The sequence below is a fragment of the Ursus maritimus genome, unplaced genomic scaffold (genome assembly GCF_017311325.1).
Source record: "Ursus maritimus isolate PB19 unplaced genomic scaffold, ASM1731132v1 scaffold_6, whole genome shotgun sequence".
Classification (NCBI taxonomy): domain Eukaryota; kingdom Metazoa; phylum Chordata; class Mammalia; order Carnivora; family Ursidae; genus Ursus; species Ursus maritimus.
Window position 1 is genome coordinate 78,828,020 of NW_024426774.1, and position 12,645 is coordinate 78,840,664.

Genomic DNA, 12,645 nt, shown 5'->3' on the forward strand with positions numbered 1-12,645 from the left:
TGTGGTTGGTCCTGATAGACAAGCGGATCTCATCCTTGTAAGCGTGTTCTCCTTCGGAGCGTTCAATCTGCAGTTACAGCAGTGCTCTGGTCCTAGAGGACTTTGTAAAAGCTTCACACTCTGCCATCCCTGTCTGAATGGAAAGATTCGTCTGAGCAAGAAAGACAAGCAACTTCTGGACTCATTCAAATGTAATGTGTCACATTCACTGGTATGAACGCCATCCAGGCTCAGAATGGCAAAAGGCCTCGTCATCGGGCTACCACGTGGAGCCTGTATGAAATGCTCCTGAGTGGTTTTTTCCACAGAGGCTCCCACATCAGAAAAACCACCGCGGCTTTGGCACCAAGCGACGTCCTTGTTGGGAATTTCAGTGATGAAGTTAAAGATGACTTAAAAGGTATAAATTATTCCTGGAGGAAGTTTCTTGTGGGAAGGCTCATTGTAGGGTCTCAGTGGGGAGGCATCCACACTGCCATCGTGCCCTTGTGCTATGGTGGTGGCCGGAACCCCTGCTTTTCCTGCCAGCTGCTCTCTGAGCTCGAAGACTCAGAAACCTCTCGGGGCCGGTTGACCCAGGTTTATTTTGTTCTAAAATAACTTTTGCTAAAACTCATCTATCCAGCGGTCCAGAGTTTTGTTCTTAGCTTAACAGAAACTCACACTGAGGCTCAGGTTTGTACGTACTCAGAAAAGGGGGCTTGGGGAGGGACTAGCTAAGCCAACACGTACAGATACACTCTCTCCAGGTCGGCGGATACACTGAAGATGACAAATGAGCGTCAGGGACAAAGGCTGATTTACGCTTCTTACATGCAAATCTACTAAACAAAGCAGGCAACTGGAAAAAAATATTCTAGATCGAGGAAGTCTCCGATATATGATGGTTGAACAGTTGAGCTCAGTGGAGTACAATGGGAAAAGAGTATAATTTTCCCACTCCACTTTCTAGATAAGGTGACCATATGTTCTGGTTTTCTGGTCTACACCTGTTGTCCAGCTATAATGTCTCTCTCTGAAAACATGCCCTAGTGTGGCTAATGGTCCCTCTGCCTCTAACACACGCTGGAAAGTACTCCTTACTAACCCTGGATGATACCTCAGGCAAATCTCACAGCCATCCTGGGGTCTTCTGGTGTTTAATACCTACATTTTCTATCTCTATTATTTCCAGATTGCAGTTCCAGGTAAGACGGAGTAAGTATATACCACCCTATCTCTCCCACTCATTGCAGCTATAAAATCTAAATAAAATACTTAGAGAATCAGTTTGAGGATTTTGGAAGGTAAATCAAAGCAGAATGATTGGAGAGGACAGGAATTCAAAGTTTCATGATTTTATTTTCCTCCAATATCCCTTGGCTTGGACTTAACGCAGTCTATATGGGTTTCAAGTGGACGTTAGTAATGACAGAGGGTTCCAGAGGAAGCCCTCCTGTTTCACCTTGAAGACTGGGAAAGGAGTTTCCTAACACTCTTATATATATATTTCCTTTCTATGTTCTTTTACTTCCTGGCCACTATGCAATTCTGCAAAAGCAGAGGCAAGAGGGCCCTCAAGAGCCTACATCTCTGTGAAAGGGGAATTGTCCGCTTTGATACAAGAACCTGTGGTCTCTAGAGAGCATGGAAAACCTCTTTGGATTGGTTTTGTTTTCGGTTTGTTTGGGTTTTTTTTTTTTTTTTTGTTTTTTTTTTTTTTTTTTTTTTTTTTTTGGTCTTTCTGTCCTCTTACCATTTAGGTGTGGGGATAGAAGCAACTGGGGAAGTGCACTCTAGCCAGAGAACCGCAAAAAAGAGCTTAAGAGGCCTTTAGAACCAGAAAGTACCACGGGGATTGCAGACAGAAAGGGGCCCAGGAAAGCAAACTCATGAAGTTGCTTGCAGACTCCTGGGCTCATCCCTAAGCTGCCTAGGCATGAATCTGGCCCAAAATTGAATACTATAAATTTTGAGAATGGGACTATAGGATAGACCACTTCCAGAGCTCCAGACTGACCACTGAAAGGTGTATATATGGAATAAGTCTAAACAGGACCGAAAGACAGTGAAACAGAACTGACATTGAAACCACAAGGCTGGTTAGAATTTGGGGCTTGAATCCAACTGGGTCAAGTGCTTGCTAAACAAAAATAGCATTCTACATAGGATTTCAACAAGATCCAAAGTTGCATAACATAATATTTAAAATGTTCAGGGCACAATCCACTGAAAGCAAAAAAAATCCTATTTTCTGATGGGGTTTTCAATGTAGGTAGATGTAATATATAAGTTAACTACAACATAAAGGAGAGACGGTAGGGGAACTTACATGGTGGTAAAGTATCTACAAATCACTTGAAGTGGTAAAGTACTGATTCTAAATAGAAAGTGAAAACATAAGTATGTTATATTTTAATGCCTTGGGCAACCACTAAAACAAACAAAGAGAAAACAAGTTTAAACAAAAATAGAATAATGAAATTGTTTAAATAACCCAAAAGAGGGAAAGAAAAGGAAAACAAAGGGATAAAAAACTGAGAAAATGAACAGAAGTCAAGTAAAAAAAGGTAGACATAAATCTAAATATATCAATAATTATATGAAATGTGAAATGTATGAATGTAGTGATTAAACAGCCAAGGTTATTAGAACACATTTAAAAAAAATGACCCAACTATATTCCCTCTACAATGAACACATCTCAAATATAATGATATAGGCAGGCTGAAAGTCAATGTTAGATATAAACATGTTATATGATCATTAGTTACAGAAAAGTTGGAGTGCCTATATTAACATCAGCTTAGACTTCAGAGCAAAGAAAATTACTGGGATAAAGACAATAACATATGAGGATTAAAAGGATAAGTTTGCTAAAAAGAGGTAACAATCTTAAATGTGTATGCACCTAACAACAGAGATTCAAAATACACAAAGTAACAACTGACAACCAAAAGAAGAAATAGATAAATCCGCACTTGGACTTGGAGACTTTATTTAATATTCTCCTCTCAGGTAATGATAAAACTAGTAGGGGCGCCTGGGTGGCGCAGTCGTTAAGCGTCTGCCTTCGGCTCAGGGCATGATCCCGGAGGTCTGGGATCGAGCCCCACATCAGGCTCCTCCGCTGGGAGCCTGCTTCTTCCTCTCCCACTCCCCCTGCTGTGTTCCCTCTCTCACTGGCTGTCTCTCTGTCACATAAATAAATAAAAAATCTTAAAAAAAAAAAACCTAGTAAACAGACTTAAGCAAGGACAGAGAACAGAACGACACCATTTCATTGGTATTTTCTGGATCTATTTGACAATTATAACAGAACACCCAACAACAGCAGAATACGTATTATTTTTGATGTACACATAGGACATTTTCCATGATAGACCATATCCTAAGTGATAAAGCAAAAATTACCAAAAATCAAAGAATTCTACAAAATATATTCTCTATAACGGATTTAAACTAGAAATTAACAACAGAAAGTGACAGGAAAAAAAATCTCAAAAGGCTTGGATATTAAACAACACATTTCTAAATAATTCTTGGCTAAAACAGGAAGTCTCAAGGGAAATTAAATAGTATTTTGAACTGAAGGAAAATGAAATATATCAAAATTTGCAGGATGAGGCCAAAGTTGTGCTTAGGGGAAAATTTAAAGTGTTAAGTGCTCATATTAGGAAAGGAAAACATCTCAAATTAATAATCCAAATCTCCACTTTGGCAAGAAGAGGAAGGAAATAATAAAGATAAGAGGACAAAATGATTGTATTTATTATACTGAATATAGGAAAATGATAGATAAAATTAACATCACCAAAGCTGGATCTTTGAAAAGATCAATAAAATTTATAAATCCCTAGCAATACTGATCACGATAAAAAGAGAGAAGATACAAACCAATATCAGGAAAGAAATAACAGACCCTGCACATCTTAAGAGGTTACAAAGAGAATACTATATGGACACGTATTGGGCAACCTGAATGAACTGAACAAATTCTTAAAAAAACCATAAGCTGTCAAACATATCCAAGATGAAATAAATAAACTAAATTGCACATAACTTTTTTTTTTAATTTTGTTTATTTATTTGACAGAGTGAGAGAGCACAAGCAGGGGGAGCAGTAGAAGGAGAGGGAGAAGCAGGCTCCCCGCTGAGCAGGGAGCCCGATGCGATTCGGGGCTCCATCCCAGGACACTCCGATAATGACTTGAGCTGAAGGCAGACGCTTAACCGTCTGAGCCACCCAGGCATCCCTGCACATAACTATTAAATAAATTGAATTTATAGTTTAGAATTTTCAAGAGCAAAATCTCCAGAACCGGATGTTTGCACTGCCAAATTCTATCAAACATTTAAAGAGGAAAAAAACCCTCCACCAATTTTACACAATTTCTTTCAGAAAACAGAAGATGAGGGAACATTTCCAAAGTTATTTTATGTGGTCAGAATCTTTCTAATACCAAAACCAAACAAAGCGTTAGAAAATTACCAATCAAAATTCTTTATGAACACTGACACAAAAATACTCAAGAAATATTAGCACATTGAAGCCAGCAATACATAACTACAACAATAAACCATAGCCAAGGTATCCTAGGTATATCCTAGGTATGCAAAACTGGTTCAAAACTCTTTCAATATGGCCGTCCATATTAACAGTCTGAAGAAGAAAATCCACACACTCATACCAACCAATTCCAAAAGAGCATCTGACAAAATTTACCACCCATTCATCATAATAACTCGCAACAAACTTTCTTACTATAGTTAAAAACAAAAAAACAAAAAAACCCCCAAAACTATAGTTAAAATCATCCTTGATCATGACACGGTTTGCTTTCTCCATAACACCGAGAAAAAAGCAAGGATGTTTGCTCTCACAACCTATTCAAGCTTGTACTGAAAGTCCTCACCAGTGCAATAATGCAAGAAAAAGGAATAAAATGTATGCATGCAGTTTGGAGGAAGAGACAAAACTGTCCTTATTCCTGACACAGGAATTTCTGTGTAGAAAGAAAGCTACCAAAAAAAAAAAAAAGTCCTAGGACTAATAGATGAGTTTAAGGAGATCCCAGGATACAAAATTAACATGCAAAAATCAAATATATTTCTATCTCTAGTAATAAACAATTCAAAACCAAAATTAAAAAGCATTATCATTTACAATAATTCCCTCCAAAAAAGAATCACTTAGGGATAAATTAAGAGAGCATGCAGATGGTCCATACACTGAAAACTACAAACTACTTTTGAAATAAATCGAAGAATAATTAAGTAAATGGAGAGGCATAGCATGTTCATTGACATAAAAATTCAACATATTCTCAAATCAGCAGTTCTCCCCGAATTGATTTAGAAATTTAACACCATTTCAATCAATAGCCAAGAAAGATTCTTTATAGACACAGGCAAACTGATTATAAAATTATATGGAAGGGCAAATTATCTAGAAAAACCAAAGCAACTTGAAAAAGAAAGTTGGAAGAGTTTTACTACTCAATTTTATAAGTCTATATAAAGTTACAGCAATGAAGACAGCGTGATATTGGCACAGTGATAAATCAATGGAACAGAGTCAAAGTGCAAAAATACACCCATGCAAATATGGCCTGTTGATTCTTGATCAAGTTTCATAGATAATTCAGTGATGAAAGATAGCGTTTTAAACAAATGGTGTTGGATAATTGGACATACATTTGCAACAAGATGAACTTTATATCTCATGCAACATTAACTCAAAACGGATCGTCATCTAAATGTAAAACCTAAATCTCTAAAATGTTTAGAAGAAAACATGACCTGAGATTAGACAAAGAGTTCTTAGATAATGCACCAAAAGATGATCTATAAGAGAAAGATTGATAAATTGGACTTTGACAAAATTAAGAACGTTTGTTGTGAGAAAAATGCTATTAAAAGAATAAGAACACGAGCTTTAAACTGTAGAAAATATTTGAAAATCACATATTTACCAAAGGACTTGGATCTAGAATATATAAATCTCTCTCTAAATTCGATACTAAAAATGCAAACTACTCAAAAAAGAAGCAAAAAACTTAGATAATTCACTGAAAAGGAAGCACAGATGGCAAATAAGCACACGAAAAGAGTGTGACATCATCTATTAGGCAAACGCAAACTAAAATGACAAACTAAAATGACTAAAAAAACAAGAAAAAGAGAAAGAAATAAGGAAGGAAGGAAGGAAGGAAGGAAGGAGAAGAAAAGAAAGAAAGAAAGAAAGAAAGAAAGAAAGAAAGAAAGAAAGAAAAAAGAAAGAAAGAAAAGAAAGAAGAAAGAGAAAGAAAGAAAGAAAGAAAGAAAGAAAGAAAGAAAGAAAGAAAGAAAAAGAAGAAAGAGAAAGAAAGAAAGAAGAAAGAAAGAAAGAAAGAAAGAAAGAAAAGAAAGAAAGAAAGAAAGAAAGAAAGAAAGAAAGAAAGAAAGAAAGAAAGAAAGAAAAAGAAAGACAAAGAAATCAAGCAAGCACAATAAATCTGACCATACCAAATTCAGGTGCTGATGTGGAGCAATGGGAACTCCTATGCACTCCTGGTGAGAATGAAAAATGGTGCAGTCACTCAGCAAAAAGTCTTGACAATTCCTTATAAAGTGAAATATCCACTTAACTATATACCCCAGAAATGCCATTCCTAGAAAATCTACGCCAGAGATATAAACAGGTATGTTCACACGCACAAAATCCTGTTTATGGCAGTTCTATTCACATCATCAGTATCTGGAAAAAACTCAATGACCTTCAACTAGTCTATCAGTTTGGGTCCAATTGGAAGGCAGAAACCACACAGTAATTTTAAAAGGGAAATTTTAATATGAAGAATTATTTGGCTATAAGAGAGTATCTTTTAAAACGTGAATAGAACTCCAGAGTACCATAGGGCCGAAACAGGGTGGGAAGACAAAGTTGGAAGGGAGCCCTCCTCCGCCTGGGGCTCCGATGTTGCTAGAGAAGGCGTGCTAGTGAGCGGGGAACGGCGAGGTTCTCTTGGTTGCCTGTGTCAGAGCTGGCCCACGGTTGCTGGTAGCAGCAAGCAGACCTCTGGGATCAGGACTCGGCTGGGGAAATGAGGTCTGGGACACAGAGTGTCCGCACTGAGGGAGCTTCAGGGAACAAAGCCTGGGTGTGCAGGAGAGTTGCCGCTGATGGGGGGGTGCACAGCGGCAGGTGGAGTGCCACCGTGGGCATGAGGCTTGGAGCGCCGTGTCCATGGCAGGAGGCTGTGGCAAGGTGGCCACGGGACTCGGGCCAGGACGGCAAGGTCACTGAGAGATTGCTTACTCTGGGTGCATGGCTTGCATCGGGCCCCGCAGATGTCTCAAACACCCACATGGCTGAACGATGTTGCCGCAGGAGCAAGAAAAACACAACAGGCAGCGGCTGGAACCAGGAAGACCCTCTGCAGTGCCCCTCTAGCTCCCTCTACTGACGGAGCTTAACATTGCACTCACTGGAAAGGACACATGCTCCGAAATCCTTACCCAGTCCGGTAAGCAGAGCACGTACGGAATGGTAAACTCGGGACTGACGGGTAATACAGTGATAACTGGCACAGGCCAAATCGATAAGTAAATAGTTGTACATGCAAAAAACTAAATATTTCTCAGCCATAAAAAAGGGTTCACTAGTGAGACACAATACCTTGGACGAAGCTCAAAACATCACGCCGAGCAAAAAAAACTGATCTCAAAAGATAACATTTTTTCATTGATATGACATGTTTAAAAAAGACAAAACTGTGGCCAAGGAGCGATCTGTAGTTTCCAGGGGTTAGAAGGGACGGAGGGTGTGACAAAGGGACACACCAAGAGAGAGAGCCTGATTGTCTTGGTGATGACGTGAACCTACATGTTGTTACCCTTACGTGGCTGTCTTTTATTATACTTGATTTTAATTTCATCTTATTCTGTTATTTTAATTTTATTAGATTTAATTTTAAAATAAACAGTTTTAGTCTAGTCCCATCTCATATCAAAACTTGAATTTCAAATCCATCTTAAACTTCTTCCCTTACCCTAGTTTAGATCCAACCTGTGAGTCTGTAGACTGGCAGTGGGACAGGCGAATGAGGTCTACTTTTTCCTCCTTGTTCTGCGTCCTCCTGTCCGCTTCTGCCTTTTTCCTCATTGGGTTTAGCAGGAGGAGGGAGTAACAGGAGGAGGACAAATCTTAACTCAGATGGGGTTCTTTGAAATTCTCTCTGACTGGTGGAGTGCCCTTTCTTCCACCAAATGCCAAAGCATGAGCTCTTTCTGGATGACACATTCTGGTGAATCTGGGGGACAACCTTCCCTCCCCTGCGGCCCCACCGGGACCCCCACTGCTTGGGATGCGCCTGCTGCCTGTGATGCCCTCTCTGGACCCTCTCATCTCCTGCCCCGTGCAGTGAAGCCCCTCATGGCCGATTCTTTCAGTGTGATTCACCTGGCTCCCAAGCAATCCGTTGCCCACTTTCTCCACCACTGCAATTGTCCCAGCTCACCTCCCATTGCCAGTGATATTCTGCTGAGGGTCAGGCACCAGTCTGATCTTTGAACCCCAAAGGAGAAATGTCACATTCTCCCAAGATTTTTTTAACCCTTGTACATCCAAACCCCAAGGATGCTGTGGGAATGATAATTCTTCAGCTCTGCCCACCTTCAGCTAGGGGTGGGGGGGAAACGTCAAATGTCAGTCCTCCCGCTGACAGACAAGCCCCAGCTCTGGGTTTTTCTCTTAGAGCTCTCTCTCTGGTGGTGGGGCTGAAGTACGTCTCCTCTTGGTTGCTAGGGGTTGCGATTTGGCAATTTGGCTGCCCTCAGGAATCCTACAGGGGTATTGTCTAATACCCCTGGATGGACCAGGAGGACCCTTGTCACTCACAGTCCTTAATTTTGTGATGTCAACCAAAATGCAAAGTCAACTGGAAAAGCCCCATGGAACATCTCATTGCACCCATGCTGGGGAAGTTTTGGGACCCTCTTCAAAACCAGTTACACAAAGGCAAGTTTCTGACCATAATTTTGCACATTTAAATATCACATACTGGCTCGTCTTACCTGTCTAATCTGGCCCTTTTCATGGCTAGAAGTTTCTCACGAGCTTCTCCAACTGTAAGTGGATCATTGAACAGGTTGCACTTACTGAGATACCTGCAGGAAATGGCTTGCTTCCTCTCCACCCCTGCCTCGAGACCTCCCACAGAGCCTCCTCACATCCCCTGCTCGGACCCCCAGGAAGGTATTTACAAATCGCCATGAAGCTGTGGATGGAATTGCACCACGAGTCTAATTAGAGCTAAGTAGTAGACACTGCTATGTGTTCTCCAAGATCATTCCATCTTTTCGAACATACAGGATGGTCACTTTTCCCAGCCTCCTTTGCAGTTGGTGGAGGACACATGACAATTTGTTTCTAGAAGAGGAATGGCAATGATATGTGATTTCTGGACAGAGGCAAATAGGTGCAGGAATAATGTTCCCACACTTTCTCCCCTGCCATGTGACTCTGGAGTCCGCACACCTGAGATGGCAGTGATGCTTGATTACGAAGGGCTTCCCAACCCCCACGGAGCCGTAATGTGAGTGGGACATGAACTTGTTACGTTGAGCCACTGAAGTTCCAGGATTATTGACTACTGAGGCAGAGCCTGAATTGTCCTAATATGAGACAAACACTTTTCTGTTCTCCTTAATATCTCAGAGTCCTCGCCTCAGGGTTTGCCACTGGAGACTGTCATGGTTTTCAGAGTTAAAGAAAATAATACCAAAACAGTTCTTTTTTGGCGGAGAGAGTCGTGATTTCCCTCCATGTTCTTTCATCTCATTTCTCCTCTGTGACTTCTTCCTTTTGCCTTCTTGTTCTGGACGACGCCCCTGTGACAGAGTAGTTCAGTCAATAGTTATTGAATCGAACTGAGCTCTGGGGCTCTACTCAGCAGCGGCTGATGAAGAGATCCATCATCCACCCCACTTACTCCCAGAGCTATTTACAAGTGACTCTAACAGGAGCTTTTTTTTTAAAGATTTTATTTATTTGATCGAGAGTGAGAGAGAGAGAGAGAGGGCACAAGCAGAGGGGAGGGGCAGAGAGAGAGAGAAGCAGACTCCCCACTGAGCAGGGAGCCCGATGCGGGGCTCGATCCCAGGACCCCGAGATCACGACCTGAGCTGAAAGCAGCCGCTCAACCCAGTGAGCCACCCAGGTGCCCCTGACAGGAGCTCTTTTTTACTCTCCCAAGCCTGTCTTTTTTTCCTCCTCTTAAAATTAACTAAACAACGCTTCTCTTTTGTTGGGCAAACGGAATACTGACATTTCTCAAAGGGACACAAACACATCAGAATCACATCATTTAGCATAATTCTCAGTAAAATGGGATCCAGTCTGAGGGTGTAGATATGGGTACTCCATGGCAAGTGAGCTTACTTGGTGTGAAAAGATCACATCCCCAGTCTTTTGCTTTTGCGACACACACACACACACACACACACACACACACACACGGAACTCCATGGAATGAAGTTGGAGCCCAGAGCCCCAGAAGAAGCAGGTGCAGCAAATGCGTGGCTGATTTCCCCAGCTTTCTAGCTGTCTGTCGATCACAGAACCCAGTCACTTTCTGCACGCAATGAGATTCCTGTCAGAGTAGAAAATAGTACCTGACAAAATAGCATGGTTCTTGGCATCCCACGAGCCTTGGTCCTCGGAGCTGACACTGAATAGCACTGACAGTTCATGACTTCTGTAAGGGATTTACAAACCTTGCGTGTCCTGAGTTCTCAAACCAAATTCAACATTGGTTAGGCCAGAACATAAGTGGGGAGAAGGTGGAGACAATATCTGGGCCCCTAAATTCACCTCCGCCTTTTCTTTCTTGTGTCCCAGGAGTCCTTTTCTGTCTCTCACAGAGAATATCCTAACTCTGATTAAAATCTCTCTTACCTGGACGGCTCTGTAATGATCTTGGGCTAAGAATCATGCGCACAAATTCATTTGACTACATTAAAACACGATCCCAAATGGATTAAAGACGTGATCATAAACGTTGACACCATAAAACTTCTAGAAGAAAACACAGGTGGTAAGCGGCTTGACATCAGTCTTGACGACGATATTTTGGATTTGACACCAGAAGCGAAGGCAACAAAAGCAAAAATAAATAAGTGGGATATCAAAATAAAAATCTTCTGCACAGCAAAGGAAACCACCAACAAAATGAACAGACAACTTACTGAATGGGAGAAAATATCTGCAAAACATCTATCTGATAAGGGGTTAAGATCCAAAATATAGAGAGAACCTATACAATTATATAGCAAAAAATACCTAAACGATGCAATGAAAAAAATAGGCAGAGGATCCAAATAGACACGTTCCCAAAGAAGACATCCAGATGGCCAACAGGTGCATGAAAAGACCCCCAACATCACTCATCACCAGGGGAATGCAAATCAAAACCACAATGAGATATCCCCTCTCACCTGTTAGAATGATTACTGTCAGAAAGACAAGAAATAACAAGTGTTGGCAAAGACGTGGAAAAAAAGGAACTTGTCTGCACTGATGGTGGGAATGTAAATTGGTGCAGCCACTACAGAAAACACAGTATGGGGATTCCTTTAAAAATTAAAAATAAAACTACCATATGATCCAGCAATTCCATTTCCGGGTATTTATATGAAAGAAATGAAAATACTGACTCAAAAAGATATATGCAAACCATATATCTTGCACACCTATAAATGTAGTGTCCACACACACACACACACACACACACACACAGGAATACATTATTCAGTTATAGAAAAGAAGTAAATCTTGCCATTTGTAGATAATATGGATGGACGTTGAGGACATTATGCCAAGTGAAATAACAGACAGAGAAAGATAAATACCATATAATCTCACTTGTCTATATAAAATCTAAAACAAAAACATGAACTCAAACACACAGAGAATAGATTGTGGTTGCTAGAGGTAGGGGGTACGGGGTGGGCAAAATGGGGGCAGGTGGTCAAAAGGTACAAACTTCTAGTTATAAAATAAGTAAGTCCTGGGGATGTCATGTACAGCATGGTGACTATAGTTAATAAGACTGTATTGTAATTTGAAAGTTGCTAAGAGAGTAAATCTTAAAAATTATCATCACAAGAAAGAAATCTGTAATTATGTGTGCTGATGGATACTAACTAGACTTATTGTGGTGATCATTTTGCAATATGTACAAGTATCAATCACTCCGTTTTACACCTGAAAATAGTATAATGCTAAACATGAATTATATCTCAATAAAACAAAATAAATTTTAAAAAGACATAATCCCATCCAAGTTGCTTCAATGATCAAAAAGCTACTCCCTGTAAGAGTCTTTCTCTTATACCTGAGCTGAGCATTAGGTAAATATCCCCGAGACAGGTCTGGTCTCGTAGCTCCCAAGAGGGAATCGTGTTTGGGAATCTCCCAGAGTTGATTAAACAATCAAGCAGCCCCCTCTGTTTCTCTGAGCAGTAGAAGGTTGACTTTGGGGAGCCGGAACAGATCTCCGCTCTCCTGTCCTGAAAGCAGGGTCAAAGCTCTTGACTTCACTCCAGTGTGGGATGCAGCCTTTCAATTTAGGGGTATGACGTGCCAGAACTCCATCCAAGGCCATCCAGCTTAATTGCTAGCTG